This window comes from Pseudorca crassidens, chromosome 2 (assembly GCF_039906515.1).
Source record: "Pseudorca crassidens isolate mPseCra1 chromosome 2, mPseCra1.hap1, whole genome shotgun sequence".
In the NCBI taxonomy this organism is placed as follows: Eukaryota; Metazoa; Chordata; class Mammalia; order Artiodactyla; family Delphinidae; genus Pseudorca; species Pseudorca crassidens.
The window spans coordinates 151974412-151997377 of record NC_090297.1 but is presented as its reverse complement, the minus strand read 5'-3'; the positions used below and the strand labels follow the sequence as shown (position 1 = coordinate 151997377).

At 36.9% G+C, this 22966-nt stretch overlaps 1 protein-coding gene, 1 non-coding gene and 1 pseudogene across 3 annotated transcripts in view; 1 reads left to right on the top strand and 2 right to left on the bottom strand.

Moving 5' to 3' along the window:
- SNRPE (small nuclear ribonucleoprotein polypeptide E) overlaps positions 1-22966 on the top strand; it is a 61712-nt gene that overhangs the window by 8508 nt on the left and 30238 nt on the right. The window contains exon 6 of one of the 2 annotated variants that reach the window (XR_010941332.1): positions 229-1272. The exons of the other annotated variant lie outside the window; for it this stretch is intronic. The gene's annotated coding sequence lies outside the window, so the exon portion shown is untranslated. Of the gene's footprint in view, positions 1-228; positions 1273-22966 lie in introns of those variants that run through there. 2 annotated transcript variants of the gene reach the window in all.
- On the bottom strand, positions 319-21668 carry LOC137219315 (small ribosomal subunit protein uS19-like; annotated as a pseudogene).
- Positions 16861-16933, bottom strand: TRNAK-UUU (transfer RNA lysine (anticodon UUU)). Its single transcript has one exon. It is a non-coding gene; the product is annotated as a tRNA-Lys (tRNA).

Below are 22966 nucleotides of genomic sequence, written 5' to 3'. Positions count from 1 at the left end.
TTTCTAAGGCTGAATAACATTGCATGTATATATACCACATTTTGTTTATACATTTAACTGTCGATAGACATTTGGGTTGCTTCCACTATTTTGACTTTTGTAAATAATGCTGCTGTGAATCTTCGAGACCCTGCTTTCAGTTCTTTTGAGTATGTTCTCTGAAGATTTTTGAGTAACCATCATACTGTTTTCCACAGCGGCTTCACCATTTTACTTTCTCATCAACAGTGCATAAAGGTTGCAGTTTCTTCACATCCTTGGCAAAACAACTTCTTTTTTTTTTTTAAGAGAAGTCTGTGACTTTATTGGCCGAGCAGGCTACTTGAAGGGGGTGAAGCCAGAGGAGTGGCCCCGATGCCAACCTGGCTGTGTAGGTGATTGAGAACTCAGGCTTGATTCCACCTGGTTGAAGGCCTTGACCTTGTAGACGCCCACCATGCTGCCCATCATCTCAGGCAGGATGATGATGTCCTCCAGGTGCATCTTTGCCACCTCAGGTGGCTCCTTGGGCAGTGCCTCCTTCTTGGCCTTGCACTGGCGCTTTAGCAGGGTGTGCTTCCTTGGCAGTCCTGGTTCAGCAGTAGCTGGGTGCTGTACAGCTGTACCAGCTGCTTGTAGGACACGTCCTACAAGGCCTACGCTGCTGTAGGTGAAATTGCCGAAGGTCTGCTGCTTCTGCTCCATTTCTGCCGTCTTGTCGATTCTTCGGAGAGGTAAAACTTCTGTTTTTGATAGCAGTCATCCTGATGGTTGTGAGGTTGTGGTTTTGATTTGTATTTCCATAATGATTAGTGATGTTGAGCATCTTTTCATATGTTATTGGTCATTAGCTTGTCTTCTTTGGAGAAATGTCTATTCAAGTCCTCTGCCTATTTTTAAACAGTTTTTTTTGTTGTTGTTAATTTGAGGGAATTCTTTACATATTCTGGCTTAAATAAATGATTTGCAAATATTTTCTCCCATTCTATGGTTGCCTTTTCATTCTGTTCATTGTCTTTTGATACACGGAATTTTTTAATTATGATGTAATCCAGTTTATCTGTTTTTGCTTTTGTTGCCTTTTTTTTTTTGGCCTTGCTGCAACTTGTGGGATCTTAGTTCCCCAACCAGGGATGGAACCCAGGCCCTTGGCAGAGAAAGTGCAGAGTCCTAACCACTGGACCGCCAGGAATCCCCTGCTGCCTTTTTAGTGTCATAGGTATTTTTATTTATTTCTACACACATACTCTTTGCAGTTCTGCTGTTATAACAAAACTTGCACAAGTTATAACAAAACTTGCACAAGTATAACAAAAATTGAGTCTCTCAATTTAAGTAATCACACCCTATTGATGGGTATTTTAGGCTGTTTCTCATTTTTTACCATTAAAAAAAATTTTGTAATGAACGTCTTCATGCCTGTCTTTGTCCACTTAACATTTTCTGAGATGAATTCTTAGAAGTGGAATTGCTAGATCAAAGGATATACACATTAAAAAAAATTATATAGGTACTTCTAAATTGCCTTCCAAAGTACATGTGAGAAAATTGTTTTCTTCATACTAGGCAACCGTTAGGCAGCAGCTTTAATGAAACTCACAGGCTTATTGTGAGGATACTATGAAATAATAATTGCCAACATCCTAAGGATGCCAGAATAGAAAAATGGAAAAAATTTGGCCTTTGATGACTTTGGAACCACTGAATTAACTCTGGAACTTCCCTACCACCTAACTTGTTATGTGATAGCAGAAAATTCCTGGTTGGATTACAATTAAAGCATTGTAACTGAGAACAGTGTCAGAATGGGGCCACTTGTCTTCAGTACCTCTTAAACTTGGGATGGGATTAGTTGTTTAATGAAGATTCGTTAAATGCCATAGTTAAGAAAGTTGGCAATTGAAGTGATAATCTTGGACTGTAGGAGGGAATACGAATGAAGTGATGTGACTGATTTTATTCAATAAAACAGTAAACTTCCTTAGTTAGGAAAATAATTCCTGAGAAAGATGATCTTGGATCATCATTCTATGTCCATAGAAATTGCTGTCTCTGGAGTATTAACAGATTAGCCTCATCCCCAGAGCCACCTGAGTTTGTGATGTTTTGCAGGGCTGGGAAATTGCAGAGAGGAACTAGGGAGAATAAATAAATGAGTGCCTCCTTTTGATGGGCTGATACTAAACCAGAGATGGTAGGAGTAGAGTGGGAAAGGGAGGATTTTCCCCAGAAAAGCATCTTTCTTTAGATCCTACACTTGATAAGGTACTCTGGGAAGTTGTTTTTCACCAGTGCCAGTTTTTATTTGCATGTTATATGTTAGACATAGTGAAGAATATAAAATTTAGTCCCTGGGCTTCCCTGGTGGCACAGTGGTTAAGAATCCGCCTACCAATGCAGGGGACATGAGTTCCAGCCCTGGTCCAGGAAGATCCCACATGCCACAGAGCAACTAAGCCCGTGCGCCCCAACTACTGAGCCTGTGCTCTAGAGCCCGTGCTCCGTAACGAGAGAAGCCACCACAGTGAGAAGCCTGCTCGCAGCAACGAAGACCCAACTCAGCCATAAATAAATAAATAAACTTACTAAAAAAAAAAAAGTTTAGTCCTTGTCTTTGGGGAATTGGGAAAGCAGCGAGGTACAGAGGGAAAAATGACCTTGGTAGTCCACATACTCGGGTTTAAACAGCAACTTTAGAATTATCCAAACCTCTTAACCTCAGTTTCATAGGGCTGGTGGAATAATTTCATGAGATAATACATGTAAAGTACCTATCAGGCCTCGGGAATGCTCAAGAAGTATTATTTGTCTCGTTACAAATGAGGATAGATCTGTCGTTTAAAAGATTTATTTAGGAATGTGTGGGGAAAAGGTAAACTTGTTCCCCATAGAACGAGACAGATCACAACTTCGGGAATCTGTTTTGTTTTTCATGGTTCAGTTTACTGAGGCATAATTTACAGATACTGAAAGTCACACTTCACACGTGTGCACTTTGATGACATTTGACAAATGTATAGTCATGTAACCTCTGCCACAGTCAAAACATAACATTGATATTTCCATGATCCAAAATGGTTTCCTCAGGCTCTTCACAGCCAATCCACTTCATTCACCCTAGCTCCTTGGCAACTACTGATCTGATTTCTGACTTTACAGTTTTGCCTTTTCCAGAATGTCATATAAGTGGAATCATACAATGTATGGCCTTTTGTGTCTGACTTCCTTCATGTAATGCTTTTGAGATTCATACATGTTTCTTGTATCAGTGGTTTTTTCCCTTTTTATTGCTAAGTATTCCATTGTATGGATATACTACAATTTGTTCATCCATTACCTAGTTAATGGACATTTGGGTTTCCAGTTTTTGGCAAGGGAGTGGTGTGACAGTCAAATGATAAGTGTATGTTTAACAAGAGACTGTGAGACTTTTGAAAGTGGCTATACCATTTTGCATTCCCATTAGCAATGTATGTGAGTTCCAGTTGCTCTGCATCCTCACCAGCAATTGGTATTGTCAGATTTTATTTTCTCCATTCTAACAGGTATATAATGGTATCTCATTGTTTTAATTAGCATTTTCCTAATATTGAATAATTGTGAGTACTACAGTCATTCTTTGGTATCCTTGAGGGATTGGTTTCTGGGTGGCTGCCCCCCACCTCCTCCCACAGGATACCAAAATCTGCAGATGCTTAAGTCCCTCATATTAAGTGGCGTAGTATTTGCATAGAACCTATGCACATCCTCCCCATATACTTTGTCATCTCTAGATTACTTATAATACCTAATACAATGTAAATAGTTGTAAATACAATGTAAATGCTATGCAAATAGTTTCTGGTGTGGGGGCAAATTCAAGTTTTGCACTTTGGAACTTATGTAATTTTATTTTTCTGAAAATTTTTGTTCTGCAGATGTGGAACCCTCAGATGCAGAGGAGGGCCGACTGTCTTTTCATGTGCTTATTTGCCTTCTGTATCTATGATGAAGTGTCTCTTCAAACCTTTTGCTGTTTTAAAACTTGGGCTGTTTTCCTCTTTTAGTGTTGGAGAGTTCTTTATATATTCTGCACAAAAAATTCCTTATTAGAGAGGGGTTTTACAAATATTTCTTCCCAGTCTGTGGCTATCTTTTCATTTCTCTGCAATGTCTTAACACAAATTTTTCATTTTTTCAATTTTCAAGGTTTTCCTTTATCAAAAAAATTTTTTTTATGGTTTATGCTTTTTGTGTCATAAGGATTCTCTGCCAAACCAACGGTGACAAAGATTTTTCTGGTGCTTTTTTCTAGAGATCTTAGGTGCACCTTTAGATCTATGATGCATTTTGTGTTAATTTTATAATACAGTGTGAGGTATAGATTGAGTTCATTTTTTTGGCAGATGGATGACCAATATTCCAGGACCATTTGTTCAAAAGACTGTCATTTTCCATTGATTAGCACCTTTGTTGAAAATCAGTTGACCGTATGTGTGGGTCACTTTTTCGGGGCTCTTTTGTTCCATTGCTCTGTAGGTCTGTATTTTAACCAATACCACATTGACTTCACTATTACAGCTTTATAATAAGCTTTGAAATCAGGTGGTGGGAATCAGCCAGCTTTGTTCTTTTAAAGTAGTTTGTTCCAGGGCCTTAGCTTTTCCATATAGATTTCAGAATCAGCGTGTCGATTTCTACAAAAAAATCTGCTGGGATTTTGATTGAGATTACTTGATGATGTAAATAGTTTTGGGGAGAATTGACATCTTACTATCATCTTCCATTGATGAACGTGATATCTCTCCACTTACTTAGGTTTTCTTTTATTTCTCTCATCAGTGTTCTGCAGTTTTCAGCATAAAATTCTTGCACACATTTTGTTAGATTTATCCTTTCCTAAATATTTCATGTTTTTTGATGCTATTATAAAGTACAGCTGAGTTTTATAAGTTGACCTTGTATCCTGTGACCCTTCTAAACTCAATTATTAATACTAGTCTCTTTTTTGTGGATTGCTTGGGATTTTCTACATACATGATCATTTTGCCTGCAAATAAAAATGCAAGAAATAAAAATTCAAAGAAAAGGTTTTATTCCTTCGTTTCCAGACTAAGCCTTTTATTTCTTTTTCTTGCCTTTTTTCAATGGCTAGGGCCATTCTAGTATGAGTGGTAGGAGTAGACATCTTTGTCTTGTTCCTGATCTTAGCAAGAAAGTATACCATTAATGAAAAAACATACTATCAAGTACGATACAGTTGTAGGTTTTTGGTACATGTCCCTTTAGTTGGTTAAGTTCCCTCCAAATCTAATTTGCTTAGCGTTTTTTATCATGAATATGTGTTGAATTTTGTCACCACTTTTTTCTGCACCTATTGGGATGATCACATGGTTTTTCTGTTATTGTCTGATAAGGCAAATTGCATTAACTGGTTTTCTCTTTTTTAAAAAATACTTATTTATTTATTTTCGGCTGTGTCAGGTCTTATTTGTGGCATGCGGGATCTTTCGTTGAAGTGCTCAGGCTCTTTGTTGCGGTGCACAGGCTTCTCTCTAGTTGTGATGCGCAGGCTCAGTAGTTGCAGCGTGTGGGCTTAGTTGCCCCGCTGCATGTGGGATCTTAGTTCCCCGACCAAGGATTGAACCTGAGTCCCCTGCACTGGAAGGCAGATTTTTAACCGCTGGACCACCAGGGAAGTTCCTGCATTAACTGGTTTTCAATGTTGAACTAACCTTGCATTTCCGAGATAAACACCACTTAGTCATGGTGTATTATCTATTTTATATATTGTTAAATTCAGTTTGCTTATTTGTTTAAGGTTTTTTGTGTCTGTGCTTATGAGGGATGTTGATCTGTAGTTTTTTGTGGTGTTTTTATCTGGTTTTAGTATCAGGGTAATAGTTTCAAAAAGTTGGGAAGTGTTTCCTCATCTTTTATTTTCTGGAAGAGTTGTATGGGATTCATATCATTACGTCCTTAAATGTTTGGTATATTTTTGCCTATGAAGCCACCTGAGTTGGAAGTTTTCTGTAACTTTGCCCCCTTGGAAATCTTTATCATGTGACCTATCCTAAGGAATTTACAGACTTGCTTAGGGCACTCTTACACATATAATCAACAGAGAAAATAGTACAAGGCACTATATAAATACTAAAGATTAACTGGCATAATAAAAAAGAACAAAATAATGCCATTTGCAGTGACATGGATGGACCTAGAGATTGTCATATTGAGTGAAGTAAGTCAGACAAAGACAATATGACAATGACAATATGACAGTGATATCCTATAACATATGATACTGCTTATATGTGGCATCTAAAAAAATTCTACAAATGAACCTATTTACAAAACAAACTGAGTCACAGATGTAGAAAACAAACTTACGGTTTCCAAGGGGAAAGGGGAGGGAGGGATAAATTCGGAGATTGGGATTGACATATACACACTACTATGTATAAAATAGATAACTAATAAGAACCTACTGTATAGCGTAGGGAACTCTATTCAATGCTCTGTAATGACCTATATGGGAATAGAATCTAAAAAAGAGTGGATATATGTACTGATATATGTATAACTGACATACTTTGCTGTACAGCAGAAACTAACAGCATTGTAAATCAACTATACTCCAATAAAAAAAAAAAAGAAAAAAAGATTCACTGGCATAAATGCGGAGGGTGGTCTGGGGCACACCATGAAAAAGAAAGACATCATCTGTGTAATGGAAGTTGAAGTCCTTAGCCTGACTTTCAATGCTTTCTACAGTCTATCTATCTCTCAGGACTTCGCCTTATCCCCCAGGACTCCTAGGACGCCTCTGTATTCAAAACCAATAACTCATTGTCCCCTAAGTTCACCTATCTCTACAGCTTGTTTTTGTGATAGAAGGTTTTTTACTACTAATTCAATTACTTTAATAGATCTAGGACTATTCAGGTTATCTACATTTATTGAGTGAGTTTTGAGAGGAAACTTTATAAAGGAATTTGTCCATTTTATGTGAACTATCAAACTGGCATAAAGTTGTTCCTAATGTTTCTTATTTTATTTTAATGCCTGTATGATCAGTAGAGATACCTTTTCTTTAATTCCTAATATTGGTATGATCAATAGAGATACCTTTTCTTTAATTCCTAATATTGGTAATTTGTGTCAAAGTTTTTTCCTTGGTCAGAAATTTATCATTTTTATTGAACTTCTTAAAGAAACAGGTTTTCATTTCATTAATCTGTAATGTTTTACTATTTTCAATTTCATCAATTTCTGCTTTTTATTTTCTTTTGTCTGCTTGCTTTTGGGTTTAATTTGATATTTTCTAGTTTTTTAAGGTGGAAGTTTAGATTATTGATATAAAAATATTGGTTACTTTTTTTTTTTTTTTTTTTTTTGCGGTACGCGGGCCTCTCACTGTTGTGGCCTCTCCCGTTGCGGAGCACAGGCTCCAGACACGCGGGCTCAGCGGCCATGGCTTACGGGCCCAGCTGCTCTGCAGCATGTGGGATCTTCCCAGACTCGGGCATGTCCCCTGCATTGGCAGGCGGACTCTCAACCACTGAGCCACCAGGGAAGCCCGGTTACATTTTTAATATAAGCATTTCATCATGTCTCAGAAATTTTGATATATTGCATTTTTATTAAGCTCAAAATCTTTTCAGTTTCCTTTTTAAATTCCTCTTTGATACATGAGTTACTTAGAAGTGTGTTGTTCAATTTCCAAATATTTGGGGATTTTCCAGTTATTTTTCTGTTATTGATTTCTAGTGTATTTCTGTGTGTACAGATAATACACTTTATATGATTTTAGTTATTTTAAGTTTGTTAAGTTTGTTTGATAGCCCACATGATCTGTCTTGGTGACTATTCCACATGCACTTATAAAGTATGTGTGTTCTAGGGACTTCGCTGGCGGTCCAGTGGTTAAGACTCCACACTCCCAATGCAGGGGACATGGAATCAGTCCCTGGTCGGGGAACTAAGATCCTGCATGCCTCATGGCACGGCCAAAAAAATAAAATAAAAAATTTAAAAATCAAAAAAGAACAAAAAACTTAAAAATAAATCTGCCATCTAGTGGGAGACAGAGCTTCATAAGTCTTTTGCATTTCTGTGTGTCTTGCAAGCAAGGTACTGACTGCCCTTTGTTTCTGACTGTCTTTTTTCAAGGATGTTTATTTAGCAAACAGCCTTGGAAGATAGTATCTTTCTAGAGCAAGGAGCAGGCATGCTTACTGCCCACATAAAAAATTTAGTTCTCCAAGTTCACGGTTTTTCTGAACCTGACAAAGCACTATATGTCAGTGTCATGTGGCCCTAGTTGCATTGCTCTGTGCTAATTGAGATTTGGGGAACCAGTAGAAAAAACAAAAACTGATACTCTGGGTATTTCCATTGATAGGAATAATAAGCTGCCCTTCTGTAACTCAAATGCCTCATGTCTTCTGCCAGCATCCATGAAACTGTGACAGGCCAACCTGTTAGCTTGCAAGTAGGGTAAAATTTCAGATACTTCACAGTTCTTGAATCCATCTTTCTTGTTTTTTATTAGTCCCATTTCTTCTTTTTGTTTTTTTTTTTTGCGGTACGCGGGCCTCTCACTGTTGTGGCCTCTCCCGTTGCGGAGCACAGGCTCCGGACGCGCAGGCTTAGCGGCCATGGCTCACGGGTCCAGCCGCTCTGCGGCATGTGGGATCTTCCTGGACTGGGGCACGAACCCATGTCCCCTGCATCGGCAGGTGGACACTCAACCGCTGCGCCACCAGGAAGCCCTTTATCTATTTTTCTGTCTTTTGGATTGTTTTTATTATGATTCCATTTTATTTGTCTATTGGCTTGTTAGCTATACCTCATTTAAAAAGTTTTTTACATGATTCCCCTAGGGATTACAATATACATATTTGACTTATTATAGTTTACCTTCAATAGTATTTTACTGCTTCATGTATGGCGTTAGAACCTTATTCCTCACATTGTTCATACTCTGTCATACTTCTAGATGTGTTATAAATTCCTCAATACATTGTTGCTATCTTTGCTTTAGATAGTCAGTAACAAGATTCTCATATACCTACCTGAATATCTGGTTGGGAAGTCCCATCTTTTCTGTCTTATCAGTTTTTAACTTTTGGATTGGGAATAATTTTTCAGGTCATTTTTTTTTTTAAGAGACGTGAGGGTTTGTTTGTTTTTTTTTTTACCAGGTGGATCTTTTCTTGGCTTCAGCTTGAGATCTTTTCATACGTAACCTTCCCACCTCCTCTTAGAGGAAACCTGAGTGCTGAATCCACTTCTGTATAGGCTCCCTTTTAAAGTGTTGGCTAGTGTTGAGTGTCAAGGAATTAGCAGCAGGAAAGGCTGGAGGGAAGGTCAATAAGGGCATTTCCTTTTCTCCTCTTCATAATTTCCTTCAGACAGCTAAAGAAATGAAAAGGTACTTTCTGCTGCAGTCTTTTTACCTTGTTTCAACTCTAGAGGGTTCCTTTTTCTATAGATTCCATTGTTAAAAACAGTTTGTTATGGCATTCAAGGATTTTTAAATTATCACCCATAATGATGGTTCCTTGTAATAGCTGTTTCCTGCTGTCCTTCAGGCTTTGTGCATAACATTCCACTGAGTTGACAAATCATAATTTATGAAATATTTCTTCATGTAGCTTTTTCATTACTATAAATTATGCCACAGTGAACATCCTTTTGCATCTCTTTTGCACTTCATGAGGTATATTTCCATGAGTGGGTTTGTGTATTTAAAAACTACCAGCATTTATATAGGTAAATATATATATTTACCTATATAAATATATTTTTATATATTTATTATATATTACAAAAGTAGGTTAGAAAGAGGAAGAAACCTGGAAAATACATACCCTGGGGTTTGGGGATCTTATAACTTTGCCTAGAGAAAAGAAGGTGAAGAAATTGTATAGACTTGTTGAAGACAGGCTATTGCAAGGAAATTTTCAAAAATTTGGTTATGGATCTCTACTGTTCTTTTTCCAGAGGTTAGTATTTGAGGTTTCAATACCTCTTGATGGGTTTAAAAAAAAATTTTTATTGTGTGAAATACATATAAATTTTCTATATTAACCATTTTTAAGTGTACAGGTCAATATTTAATGTCACCATCCATCTTCATAACTCTTCATCTTGTTAAACTAAAACCCTATGCTCATAACTCCCACAATCCTCTCATCTCCCCCACCCTGCCACCAACCCCTGGCAATCACAATTCTACTTTTTTTTTTTTTTTTTTTTTTTGCGGTACGCAGCCCTCTCTCACTGTTGTGGCCTCTCCCACTGCGGAGCAGAGGCTCCGGACGTGCAGGCTCAGTGGCCATGGCTCACGGGCCCAGCCACTCCGCGGCACATGGGATCTTCCCGGACCGGGGCACGAACCCATCAGCAGGCGGACTCTCAACCACTGCGCCACCAGGGAAGCCCCCACAATTCTACTTTTTGTGTCTATGATTTAAGTACCTCATTTAAGTGGAATCACACAGTATTTGTCTTTTTATAACTGGCTATTTCACTTAGCATAATGTCCTCAAGGTTTATCCATGTTGTAGTATATGTTAAAATTTCTTTCCTTAAAGGCTAAAGAACATTCCATTGCGTATATATATATCTCACATTTTGCTTATCCATTCAGCCATCAACAGACACTTGGGTTGCTTCCATGTTTTAGCTATTGTAAATAAAGTTCTGAACATGGGTGTACGTATATCTCTTGGAGACCCTGATTTCAATTCTTTTGAGTGTATATCCTCAGAAGTGGAATTGCTGGGTCATATGGTAAATCTGTCTTTGATTTTTTGAGGAACCACCATATTGTTTTTCACAGCAACCCTACCATTTTACATTCTCACCAACAGCATGCAACAGTTCCAGATTCTCCACATCCTCAGCAACATCTGTTGTTTTGTTTTTTTGATAGTAGCCATCCTAATGGGTGTGAGGTGGTATCTCATTGTGTTGTTTTTTTTTTCTTTTTAAAATGTTTATTGTGGAAAATACATTTAACATGATATCTACCCTTTAACAAAATTGTAAGTGTACAATACTTTTTCCTTCTTTTTATCCTGCATGTATGTTAAATTTTATAGAGTGCTTTCATTAATGATTATATGAATTTTCTATCTTACAATACTGCAATAATTTACATTAATTGACTTTGTGGTTTTGATTTACATTTCCCTAATGATTATTGATGCTTAGCATCTTTTCATTTGCTTATCTGTCATTTGTGTATCTTTGGAGAAATATCTATTCAAGTGTTTGCCCATTTTTTAATCAAATTGCTTTTTGAGTTTTAGGGATTCTCTATATAGTCTAGATATTAATCCCTTATCACATATATGATTGGCAAATATTTTCTCCCATTCTGTGGGTTGCCTTTTTACTCTGGATGGTGTCTTTCAGTGCAGAGAATGTTTAAATTTTCACGAAGTCCAGTTTGCCTATTTTTTTCTTTTGTTGCCTGTGTCTTTCATGTCATATCCAGGAAATTATTGCCAAATTCAGTGTTGTGTAGCTTTTATTCTGTGTTTTTTCCTGAGTTTTATGGTTTTAGGTCCTACATTTAAGTCTTTGATTCATTGTATATGGTATTGGATAGAGTTTAACTTCATTTTCTTTTGCATGTGAATATCCAGTTTTCCCAGCACCACTTGTTGAAGACTGTCCTTTCTCTGTTGCATGGTTGTGGCACCCTTGTCAAAAATAATTTCACCATGTGAAGATTTATTTCTGGGCTCTCTCTATTCTATTGGTCTATATATCTGTTTTTATTCCAGTACCACACTATTTAGAGCTTTGTAGTATGTTTTGAAATCAGGAAGTGAGTCTTTCAGCTTTGTTCTTCCTTTTCAAGATTGTTTTGGTTATTCAGAGTCCCTGGTTTTAGGATGGGTTTTGGGTTTTTTTTCTATTCCTGGAAAAAATATCAGGATTTTGATAAGAAATGCATTACATTTGTTAGGAATCTGTAGATCACTTTGGGTAGTCTTGACATCTGTGGGGTAGTACTGACAATACTAAGTCTTCCAATAAATGAGCATGGGATATTTCCATTTTTTAATGTCTTCTTTAATTTCTCTCAGCAATGATTTGTAATTTTCATTGTACAAGTGTTTCAACTCCTTAGATAAGTTCATTCCTAAGTATTTTATACTTTTTGATGTTATTGTAAATGGAATTGTTTTTGTAATTTCCTTTTCAGATTGTTTATTATTGGTGATTATTAGTGATACAAATATAACTGATTTTTGTATGTTGACTTTATATTCTGTTACTTTGCTGAATTAACATTTTAGTGTCACAATTTTTTGTAGACTAGGGTTTTCTCTATCAAAGATCATATCTGTAAATGATGATAATTTTACTTCTTCTTTTCCATATTAGATGCCTTTTATTTCTCTTTCTTGTCTAATTGCTCTAGTTAGAACTACCAGTACTAAGTTGAACAAAAGTGAGGAAGGTTGACATCCTTGCCTTATACCTGATCTTAGAGGAAAGGCTTTCACATTTTTTTTAATTGAGGTATATTGGCTTACAATATTATATAAGTTTCAGGTGCACAGCACAGTGATTCACAATTTTTGAAGGTTATACTCCATTTATAGTTATTATAAAATATTGGCTGTATTCCTTGTGCTATATAATATATATTGTAACTTATTTATTTGATACATAATAGTTTGTACCTCTTAATCCCCTACCCTATCCTGTCCCTCCCCTCTTCCCTCTCACCACTGGTAACCAGTTTTGTTCTCTGTATCTGTGAGTCTGTTTCTTTTTTGTTATATTCACTAGTTGGCTTTACATTTTAGATTCTACATGTAAGTAATATACAGTATTTTGTCTTTCTGTGTCTGACTTATTTCACTTAGCATAATTCTCTCCAAGTCTTTATCTATTCATCTGTTAATGGACACTTATTTTGCTTCTATATCTTGGCTATTGCAAATAATGCTGCTATGAACATTGGGGTGCATGTATCTTCGAATTAGTGTTTTCGTTTTCTTCAGATGTATACCCTGGAGTGGAATTGCTGGATCATATGGTAGTTCTATTTTTAGTTTCCTTTTTAATTAATTAGTTTAAAAAATGTTATTCAAGTATAGTTGATTTACAATGTTGTGTTAACTTCTGGTGTACAACAAAGTGATTCAGTTATTCATATATATTATTTTCCATTATGGTTTATTACAGTATATTGAATGTAGTTCCCTGTGCTATACCATAGAACCTTGTTGTTTATCTATTTTATATATAGTAGTTTGTACCTGCTAATCCCAAACTCCTAATTTATCCCTCCCCAACCCTTTTTCCCCTTTGGTAACCATAAATTTGTTTTCTATGTCTGTGAGTTATTTCTAGTTTTTTTGTTGTTTTTTTTGTTTTTTTTGGTACGCGGGCCTCTCACTCTTGTGGCCTTTCCCATTGTGGAGCACAGGCTCCAGACGTGCAGGCTCAGCGGCCATGGCTCATGGGCCCAGCCGCTCCGTGCCATGTGGGATCTTCCCAGACCGGGGCACGAACCTTTGTCCCCTGCATCGGCAGGCAGACTCTCAACCACTGCGCCAGCAGGGAAGCCCTATTTTGAGTTTTTTTGAGGAACCTCCATAACTGTTTTCCACAGTGGCTGCACCAATTTATATTTCCACCAACATTGTACAAGGATTCCCTTTTCTCCACATCCTTGCCAACTCTTATTATTTATGGTCTTTTTGCTGTTAGCCATTCTAACAGGTGTGAGGTGATATTGGTAATACCTCATTGTGGGTTTTTTTTTTTTAATATTTATTTAGGTTGTGCTGGGTCTTAGTTGCAGCATGTTTAGTTGTGGCATGTGGGATCTTTAGTTGCGGCATGCAGGCTATTAGTTGCGGCATGCAGGCTTCTTAGTTGCAGCACACGGGCTCTTACTTGTGGTGTGCAGCCTTCTTAGTTGCAACATGCGAACTTGTAGTTGTGGCATGCATGTGGGATCTAGTTCCCCAACCAGGGATCGAACCTGGGCCCCCTGTGTTGGGAGTGTGGATTATTCTTACCCACTGGACCACCAGGGAAGTTCCTCGTTGTGGTTTTGATTTGCATTTCTCTGATGATTAGCAATGCTGAGCACCTTTTCATGTGCCTGTTAGCCATCTCTATGTCCTCTTTGGAAAGACATCTACTCAGGTCTTCTGCTCATTTTTTAATTGGGTTGTTTGTTTTTTTGATGTTGAGTTGTCTGAGCTGTTTATATATTTTGGATATGAACCCCTTATTGGTCATATCATTTGCAAATACTTTCTCCCATTCAGTAGGTTGTTTTTTTGTTTTGTTGATGGTTTCCTTTGCTCTGCAAAAACTCTTAATTAGGCATTTGTTTATTTTTGCTTTTGTTTCTTTTTCTGCCTTAAGAGACAGGTCCAAAAAGATATTGCTATGATTTATGTCAAAGAGTGTTGTGTCTATGTTTTCTTCTAGGAGTTTTATGGTTTCCAGTCTTACATTTAGGTCTTTAATCCATTTTGAAACTTTGAGTATGATGTTTGCTGTGAGTTTTTCAGGTATGGTTCTTATTATGTTGAGATGGTTTCCTCCTATTCCTAATTTGTTGAGTGTTTTTGTAATGAAAGGCTGTTGAGTTTTGTCACATGCCTTTTCTGTATCAACTGAAATGATCATGTGGGTTTTTCTCCCCTTTCATTCTGTTAATGTGTTACATTACATTAATCAATTTTTGTATGTTGAACCATCCTTGGATTCCAGGAATAAATAGCACTTAGTCATGGCATATAACCTTTTAATATGCTTCTGAATTTGGTTTGCTAGTATTTTGTTGAGGATTTTTATGTCATTGTTCATAAGGAATATTGGATCTGTAGTTTTCTTATAGTGTGTTTGTCTGGCTTTGGTGTCAGGGTAATGCTGACCTCATAGAATGAGCTAGGAAAAATTCCCTATCCTTTTCATTTTTGGAAAAGCTTGGGAAGGATTAATATTAGTTCTTCAAATGTTTGGTGGAGTTCAACACTGAAGCCATCAGGTCCAGAGCTTTTCTTTGTTGAGAGATTTTTGACTACTGATTCTATCTCCTTTATGGTCTATTCAGATTTTCTATTTCTTCATGATTTAATGTTGGTAGGTTTTATGTTTCTAGGAATTTTTCCATTTCATCTAGGTTATTCAATTTGTTGGCATATAGTTGTTCATAATACTCTCATAATCCTTTCTATTTTTGTAGAATCAGTAGCAATGTCCCCACTTTCATTTCTGTTTTTAGTAATTTTGAGTCTTTTTTTCTTAGTTCATCTAGCTAAAGTTGTATCAATTTTGTTGATCTTTTCAAAGAACTAACTTTTGGGTTTCGTTGAGTTTTCTCTGTTGTTTTTCTGTTCTCTTTTTCATTGATTTCTGCCCTAGTCTGTATTATTTCCTTTCTTCTGCTAGCTTTGGTTTCAGTTTGTTCCTTTTTCTAGTTCCTTAAGTTGTAAATTTAGGTTGTTGATTTCAGATTTTTTTTAAATGTAAGCATTTTATAGCTATACATTTTCCTCTTAATACTGCTTTTACTTCATCCCACAAGTTGTGATACGCTGTGTTTTTGTTTTCATTTATCTCTGTTGTTTAATTTCCCTTGTTACTTCTTCTTTGACTCATTGGTTGTTTAAGAGTATGTTGTTTAATTTCCACAATTTATAAATTTCCCAATTTTACTTCTCATTGATTTCTAACGTTGTCCTCTTGTGGTCACAGAAGATAACTTTGTATGACATTTATCTTTCTAAATCTATTGAGACTTAATTCGAGGTCTAAAGTGTAGTCTGTCTTGTAAAATGGCCCTTGTGCACTTGAGAAGAATGTGCATGCTAGTTGTTGGGTAGAGTGTTCTGTATATGTCTTAGATGTAATTGGTTCATTGTGTTGTTTAAGTCCTCTGTTTTCTAATTTATCTTCTGTCTGATTGTTCTATTCATTATTGAGAGTGGGGTATTCAAGTCTCCAACTATTATAGTAGAGCTGTCTATTTTTCCCTTCAATTCTGTTTTTGCTTCATATATTTTGCTGGTATGTTATTAGGTGCCTAAATGTTCATAATTATTATGAACTGTAGTGTGCCTTTTATTAATATATGATATCTCCCTTCTCTCTTGTAATCTTTTTCGGTTTAAAGTCTATTTATCTGATATTAATATAGCGAATCTTGCTCTCTTTTCATTACTATTTGCATGGAATATCTCTTTCCATCCTTGTACTTTCAATCAATTTGTGTTTTGGGATCTAAAGTGAGTCCTTTGCAGGCAACATATATTTTGGATCATGTATTTTTATGCAGTCTGCCAATCTTTGTCTTTTAACTGGAAAGTTTAATCCATTTACATTTAAAGTAATTACTGGTAATAAGGGACTTGCCTCTGCCATTTTGCTATTTGTTTTTATGAGTTATAGTTTTTTTCCCCCCTAATTTCCTGCAGTCCTGTTTAGTTGATTTTTTAGTAGTAAAAATTTTAAATTCCGTTCTCATTTTCTTTTGTGTATATTCTATTGGTATCTTCTTTCTGGTTACCATGGATATTACATTTAACATTCAATAGTTGCAACATTCTAAGTTGAACTTATACCAGATTAATTTCAATAGCATACAAAAACTCTGCTCCTTTATGGCTCTGTCCCCCTGGTTTCAGTTGTCAATTCACAAAATTGAATCTTTTAAACACTCTATGCCCCAAAACATAAAATAATAATTCTTTTAAATGCATCAGTTTCTTAAATTTTGTGGAAAGCAATATGTGGAGTTACTAACCAAAATTACAATAATTCTATTGTTTTGTGTGTGTGTGTGTATATATATATATTTTTTTTTTTTTTTTTTTTGGCCACACCATGTGGCCTGTGGGATCCTAGTTCCCCGACCAGGGATCGAACCTGGGCCCTCAGCAGCAAAAGTGCAGAGTCTTAACCACTGAACCACCAGGGAATTCCCCTAGACTAATAATTTTTTAAAAAATACATTAGTTTCTTAAATCATGTAGAAAAAAAGTGGAGATAGAGACTGTTTTTAAAATAATTCTAGCTTTCATAATTACTTCTGTACATTTACCTTTGTTGAGATCTCTGTTTATTTTTTTTTTTAATTGGAGTATAGTTGCTTTACAATGTTGTGTTAGTTTCTGCTGTACAGCAAAGTGAATCAGCCACACATATACATATTTCCCCTCTTCCTTGGATTTCCTTCCCATTTAGGTCACAGAGCATTGAGTAGAGTTCCCCATGCTATACAGTGTGTTCTCATTAGTCCTTCATATTGTTTTGAGTTACTGTCTAGTGTCCTTTCATTTCACCCTTGAGCATTTCTTGCAGGGCAGGTTTAGTGGTAATAAACTTTTTCAGCTTTTGTTTATCTGAGAATGTCTTAATTTCTCCCTCAGTCTTGAAGGATAGTTTTGTGAGATATAGGATTATCAGTTGAAAGTTTTTTTCTTTTAACACTTTGAATGTATCAGCTGCACTGCTTTCTGGCTTCCGGAGTTTCTGATAAGAAATCTGATTGTCTTATTGAGGATCTCTTGTATGTGACAAATCACTTTTCTCTTGCTGCTTTCAAGATTCTTTATCTTTGGTTTTCGAACATTTTATTATAAATGGGTCTCCTTGAGTTCATCTTGGAGTTTGTTGAGCTTCTTGGATGTTTATTTTCATGTCTTTCATCAAATTTGGTAAATTTTCAGCCATCTTTTCTTTAAATATTCTCTCTGCCCCTTTCTGTCTTCTCCTTCTGGGATTCCCACAGTATATATGTTGGTCCACTTGATGGTGTGCCACAGGTCCCTTAGCTCTGTTTACTTTTCTTCCATCTTTTTTCTTTATGCTCTTCAGACTCAATAATTCCTATTGTCCTATCTTCTTCAGGTTTCCCTATTCTTTCTTCTGGCAGCTCAATTCTGCCTTTGAATACCTCTACTGAATTTTTCTTTTCAGTTATACTTTTTTTTTGGTGGTGCTGGGTCTTCGTTGCTGCGTATGGGCTTTCTCTAGTTGTGGCGAGCAGGGACTACTGTTTGTTGCAGTGTGTGCAGGCCTCATTGCGGTGGCTTCTCTTGTTGCAGAGCATGGGCTCCAAGCATGTGGGCTTCAGTAGTTGCGTCATGGGCTCTAGAGCGCAGGCTCAGTAATTGTGGCACATGGGCTTAGTTGCTCCGTGGCATGTGGGATCTTACTAGACCAGGGATCAAACCTGTGTCCCCTGCATTGGCAGGAGGATTCTTAACCACTGCACCACCAGGGAAGTCCCTCAGTTACACTTTTTAGCTCCAGAATATTTTTAGTTTCTTTTTAGATTTCCTATATCATTTTCTTGACTTTCTCCACATCTTCCTTAGTTTTTGAGCATTGTTAAGATGATATGTTAGACTTTGTCTAGCAGATCTGCAATCAGGTCTTTCTCAGGGACAGTTTCTATTGATTTAGTTTTTTCCTTTGAATGGGCAATATTTTCCTGTTTCTTTGTGTGTCTTGTGATTTTTTTTGCTGAAAACTGGACATTTGAATCTAATAATGTTATCTCTGGAAATCAGATTCTCCCCCTTACCTGAGGTTTTTTGTTATTATTATTTTATTGTTATGGGTTGTCTCAGTACCAAGGATCAGCTGGAGGTTTAAACTTAAGGTCTTCTCAGTTCTTTTTTGAGCCTGAGCACTTTCTAATTTTCCCCATATATGTAGTTGGTTTTGAATGTCACAGTCTTTTAATGTCTGGCTGCCAACGTGGGAAAAAAGAGAAAAATGAAAGGGAGGGAGAAAAGGGCACTGGCACTTTAAATCCCCTGTAAGTTCACTTCAGCTGTAGGGGAAGTGGCTTGCAACAATGGGTGGAGGTGCAACAACAATGGCACCTCCTCTTTGCACCTCTGTGATCAGAAGCAGCCATCACCAATTAGAATACAACTTTCCAGTATTTGGAGAACAGGGTCCTTTTTACCCAACCTGGATGTGTGCAATCTGCTCCAGGAACATATGCACAGCTGCTTTTTTTTTCAGATTCCATATATATGTGTTAGCATACAGTATTTGTTTTTCTCTTTCTGACTTACTTCACTCTGTATGACATACTCTAGGTCCATCCACCTCACTACCAATAACTCAATTTTGTTTCTTTTTATGGCTGAGTAATATTCCATTGTACATATGTGCCACATCTTCTTTATCCATTCATCTGTCAGTGGACACTTAGGTTGCATCCATGTCCTGGCTATTGTAAATAGTGCTGCAGTGAACACTGTGGTACATGACTCTTTTTGTGTTTCTCAGGGTATATGCCCAGTAGTGGGATAGCTGGATCATATAGTAATTCTATTTTTAGTTTTTTAAGCAACCTCCATACTGTTCTCCTTAGTGGCTGTATCAATTTACATTCCCACCAACAGTGCAAGAGCACTCCCTTTTCTCCACACCCTCTCCAGCAATGATTGTTTGTTGATTTTTTGATAAGGGCCATTCTGACTGGTGTGAGGTGGTACCTCATTGTGGTTTTGATTTGCAGTTCTCTAATGATTAGTGATGTTGAGCATCTATTCATGTGTTTGTTGGCAATCTGTATATCCTCTTTGGAGAAATATGTATTTAGGTCTTCTGCCCATTCTTGGATTGGGTTGTTTGTTTTTTTGATATTGAGCTGTATGAGCTGCTTGTACATTTTGGAGATTAATCCTTTGTCAGTTGCTTCATTTGCAAATATTTTCTCCCATTCTGAGGGTTGTCTTTTCATCTTTTTTTATGGTTTCGTTTGCTGTGCAAAGGCTTTTAAGTTTCATTAGGTCCCATTTGTTTATTTTTGTTTTTATTTCCATTTCTCTAGGAGGTGGGTCAAAAAGGATCTTGCTGTGATTTATGTCATAGAATGTTCTGCCTGTGTTTTCCTCTAACAGTTTTATATTGTCTGGCCTTACATTTGGGTCTTTAATCCATTTTGAGTTTATTTGTGTGTCTGGTGGAAGTGTTCTAATTTCACTCTTTTACATGTAGCTGTCCAGTTTTCCCAGCACCACTGATTGAAGAGGCTGTCTTTTCTCCATTTTATACTCTTGCCTCGTTTATGAAAGATAAGGTGACCAACCATATGTGCATGGGTTTATCTCTGGGCTTTCTATCCTGTTCCATTGATCAATATTTCTGTTTTTGTGCCAGTACCATACTGTCTTGATTACTGTAGCTTTGTAGTATAGTCTGAAGTCCAGGAGCCTGATTCCTCCAGCTCCATCTTTCTTTCTCAAGATTGCTTTGGCTATTTGGGGTCTTTTGTGTTTCCATACAAATTGTGAAATTTTTTGTTCTACTTCTGTGAAAAATACCATTGGTAGTTTGATAGGGATTCCATTGAATCTATAGATTGCTTTGGTAGTATAGTCATTTTCACAATATTGATTCTTCCAATCCAAGAATGTGGTATGTCTCTCCATCTGTTTGTAACATTTTTAATTTCTTTCATCAGTGTCTTATAGTTTTCTGCATACATGTCTTTTGTCTTCTTAGGTAGGTTTATTCCTAGGCATTTTCTTCTTTTTGTTCCAGTGGTAAATGGGAGTGTTTCCTTAATTTCTCTTTCAGATTTTTCATCATTAGTGTATAGGAATGCAAGAGATTTCCGTGCATTAATTTTGTATCCTGCAACTTTACCAAATTCATTGATTAGCTCTAGTAGTTTTCTGGTGGCATCTTTAGGATTCTCTATGTGTAGTATCATGTCATCTGTAAACAGTGACAGCTTTACTTCCTCATTTCCGATTTGGATTCCTTTTATTTCTTTTTCTTCTCTGATTGCTGTGGCTAAAACTTCCAAAACTATGTTGAATAATAGTGGTAAGAGTGGAAAACCTTGTCTTGTTCCTGATCTTAGTGGAAATGGTTTTAGTTTTTCAACATTGAGAATAATGTTGGCTGTGGGTTTGTCATATATGGCCTTTATTATGTTGAGGTAAGTTCCCTCTATGCCTACTTTCTGGAGGGTTTTTATCATAAATGGGTGTTGAATTTTGTCAAAAGTTTTTTCTGCATCTATTCAGATCATCATATTGCTTTTATCCTTCAATATGTTAATATGGTTTATCACATTGATTCATTTGCATATATTGAAGAAATCTTGCATTCCTGGGATAAACCCCCTTGATCATCATGTATGATCCTTTTATTGTGCTTTTGGATTCTGTTTGCTAGTATTTTGTTGAGGATTTTTGCATCTATGTTCATCAGTGATATTGGCCTGTAGTTTTCTTTCTTTGTGACATCTTTGTCTGGTTTTGGTATCAGGGTGGTGGTGGCCTCGTAGAATGAGTTTGGAAGTGTTCCTCCCTCTACTATATTTTGGAAGAGTTTGAGAAGGATAGGTGTTAGCTCTTCTCTAAATGTTTGATAGAATGTGAAGCCATCTGGTCCTGGGCTTTTGTATATGCATCAAAGAAAGAGATTTCTTTAAAGTGTTAAGTTTTATCTTAAAAAATCATGTAGATTTTGCTTATATTTTTTTCCATTTATTTTCATCATTGTTTAACATTTTAAAACATTTTACTTAATATTTTATTTAAAACAAATAATGTTTTAAAAAACTTAACTCACCTTCCACGTTCTTTCTCTGAAGGAGAAGAATGCTTCAGTTCATGCTGTGGCTTCACAACTTTATAACTTCTTGTTTTTCCATCTTTTCTCCTTGGATTTATCATCTGGGAATATGATATCATATGGAAATTTGTGAATAACACAGGACCCAAGTATCAGTAGCTCAAACAAATATACATTTATTTAGCACACAGTAAGAAATCTGAGCTAGGCAGTCGAGCTCTGTGCCACCCATTGGTATATAGCACATTGCAGTGCTAGTATGGGAGTCCAACAACACCATCAGACACCCAGGCTACTTCCATCTTTCCCTGCTGCTTCCTTTGTCACAGAGAGAATTATCCATATGCCTTTCCCTTTGTGATCATAAGAAAGGACTGCTGTTCCACTAGGAAAATGGAGGGAGCTTGAAGAAGCATGCCATTTGAGTCTGACCTTTTTAAAAAAACTTTCTCAGAGTTTCCACCCAAAGGCTTCTTTGTATATCATTAGCCATAACCAAGACTTACTGTTCACTCCTAGCTACAAGAATGTCTGAAAAAGTAAACGTATTAGTCTGCTTGGGCTGCAGTGACAAAACACCACAGACTGGTAGCTTACATAACAGAAATCTATTTCCTCACATTTCCAGAAGCTAGAAGTCTCAGATCAAGGTTCCAGCAGATTCTGTTTATGGTAAAGGCCCTCTTCTGGCTTGCAGAAGACTGTCTTCTCCTTGTGTCCTCACGTGGCCTTATCTCTGTGTGTGCAAGGAAAGAGAAAGAGGTGTCTGGTGTCTCTTCCTCTTTTTATAAATTCTATTGGTTTAGGGTTCCACCCTTATGACCCCACCCCAACTAACTTGTCAAAGGCCCTATCTCTAAATACAGTCACAATGGGGGTTAGGGCTTCAGCTTCTGAATCTGGGGGGAACACAATTCAGTCTGTAACAGCATTTTTAGCTCAACATATTACCACACCAAACAAAATCATTCTTTTGTTACTGTGACTATCAGTGTTCAGCCCATGTTTCCTTGGTTCAAACTGAGGGCACCTGCAGACCATTTACTGTACACAACAATCACTTCTTACATCTCTGCCTGGGGGCATTCTCTGGCCACTGCCACACACTCAGTCCATGTGCTGCCTGAGATTTAATGCTCTTAGAGCAACGCTTAACTAATAAGAAACTGGAAATGAGGGAAAATACCCATGTTACAATTCTGAGACATATTCTGCACATTCTCTCAGAGGGTCCCCAGCAGATTGAGCCCCATTTACCCACAGTGGTTAACCAACTTATTAAAACAATTTTGTTAGCTTTCCTGTCATCCCTGTTCATTCCCCACTTTCATACTGTGCTTTCTGGGATCATCTCCCAAATAAACTACTTGTACCCAAATCTTGACCTCAGCCTTGGCTT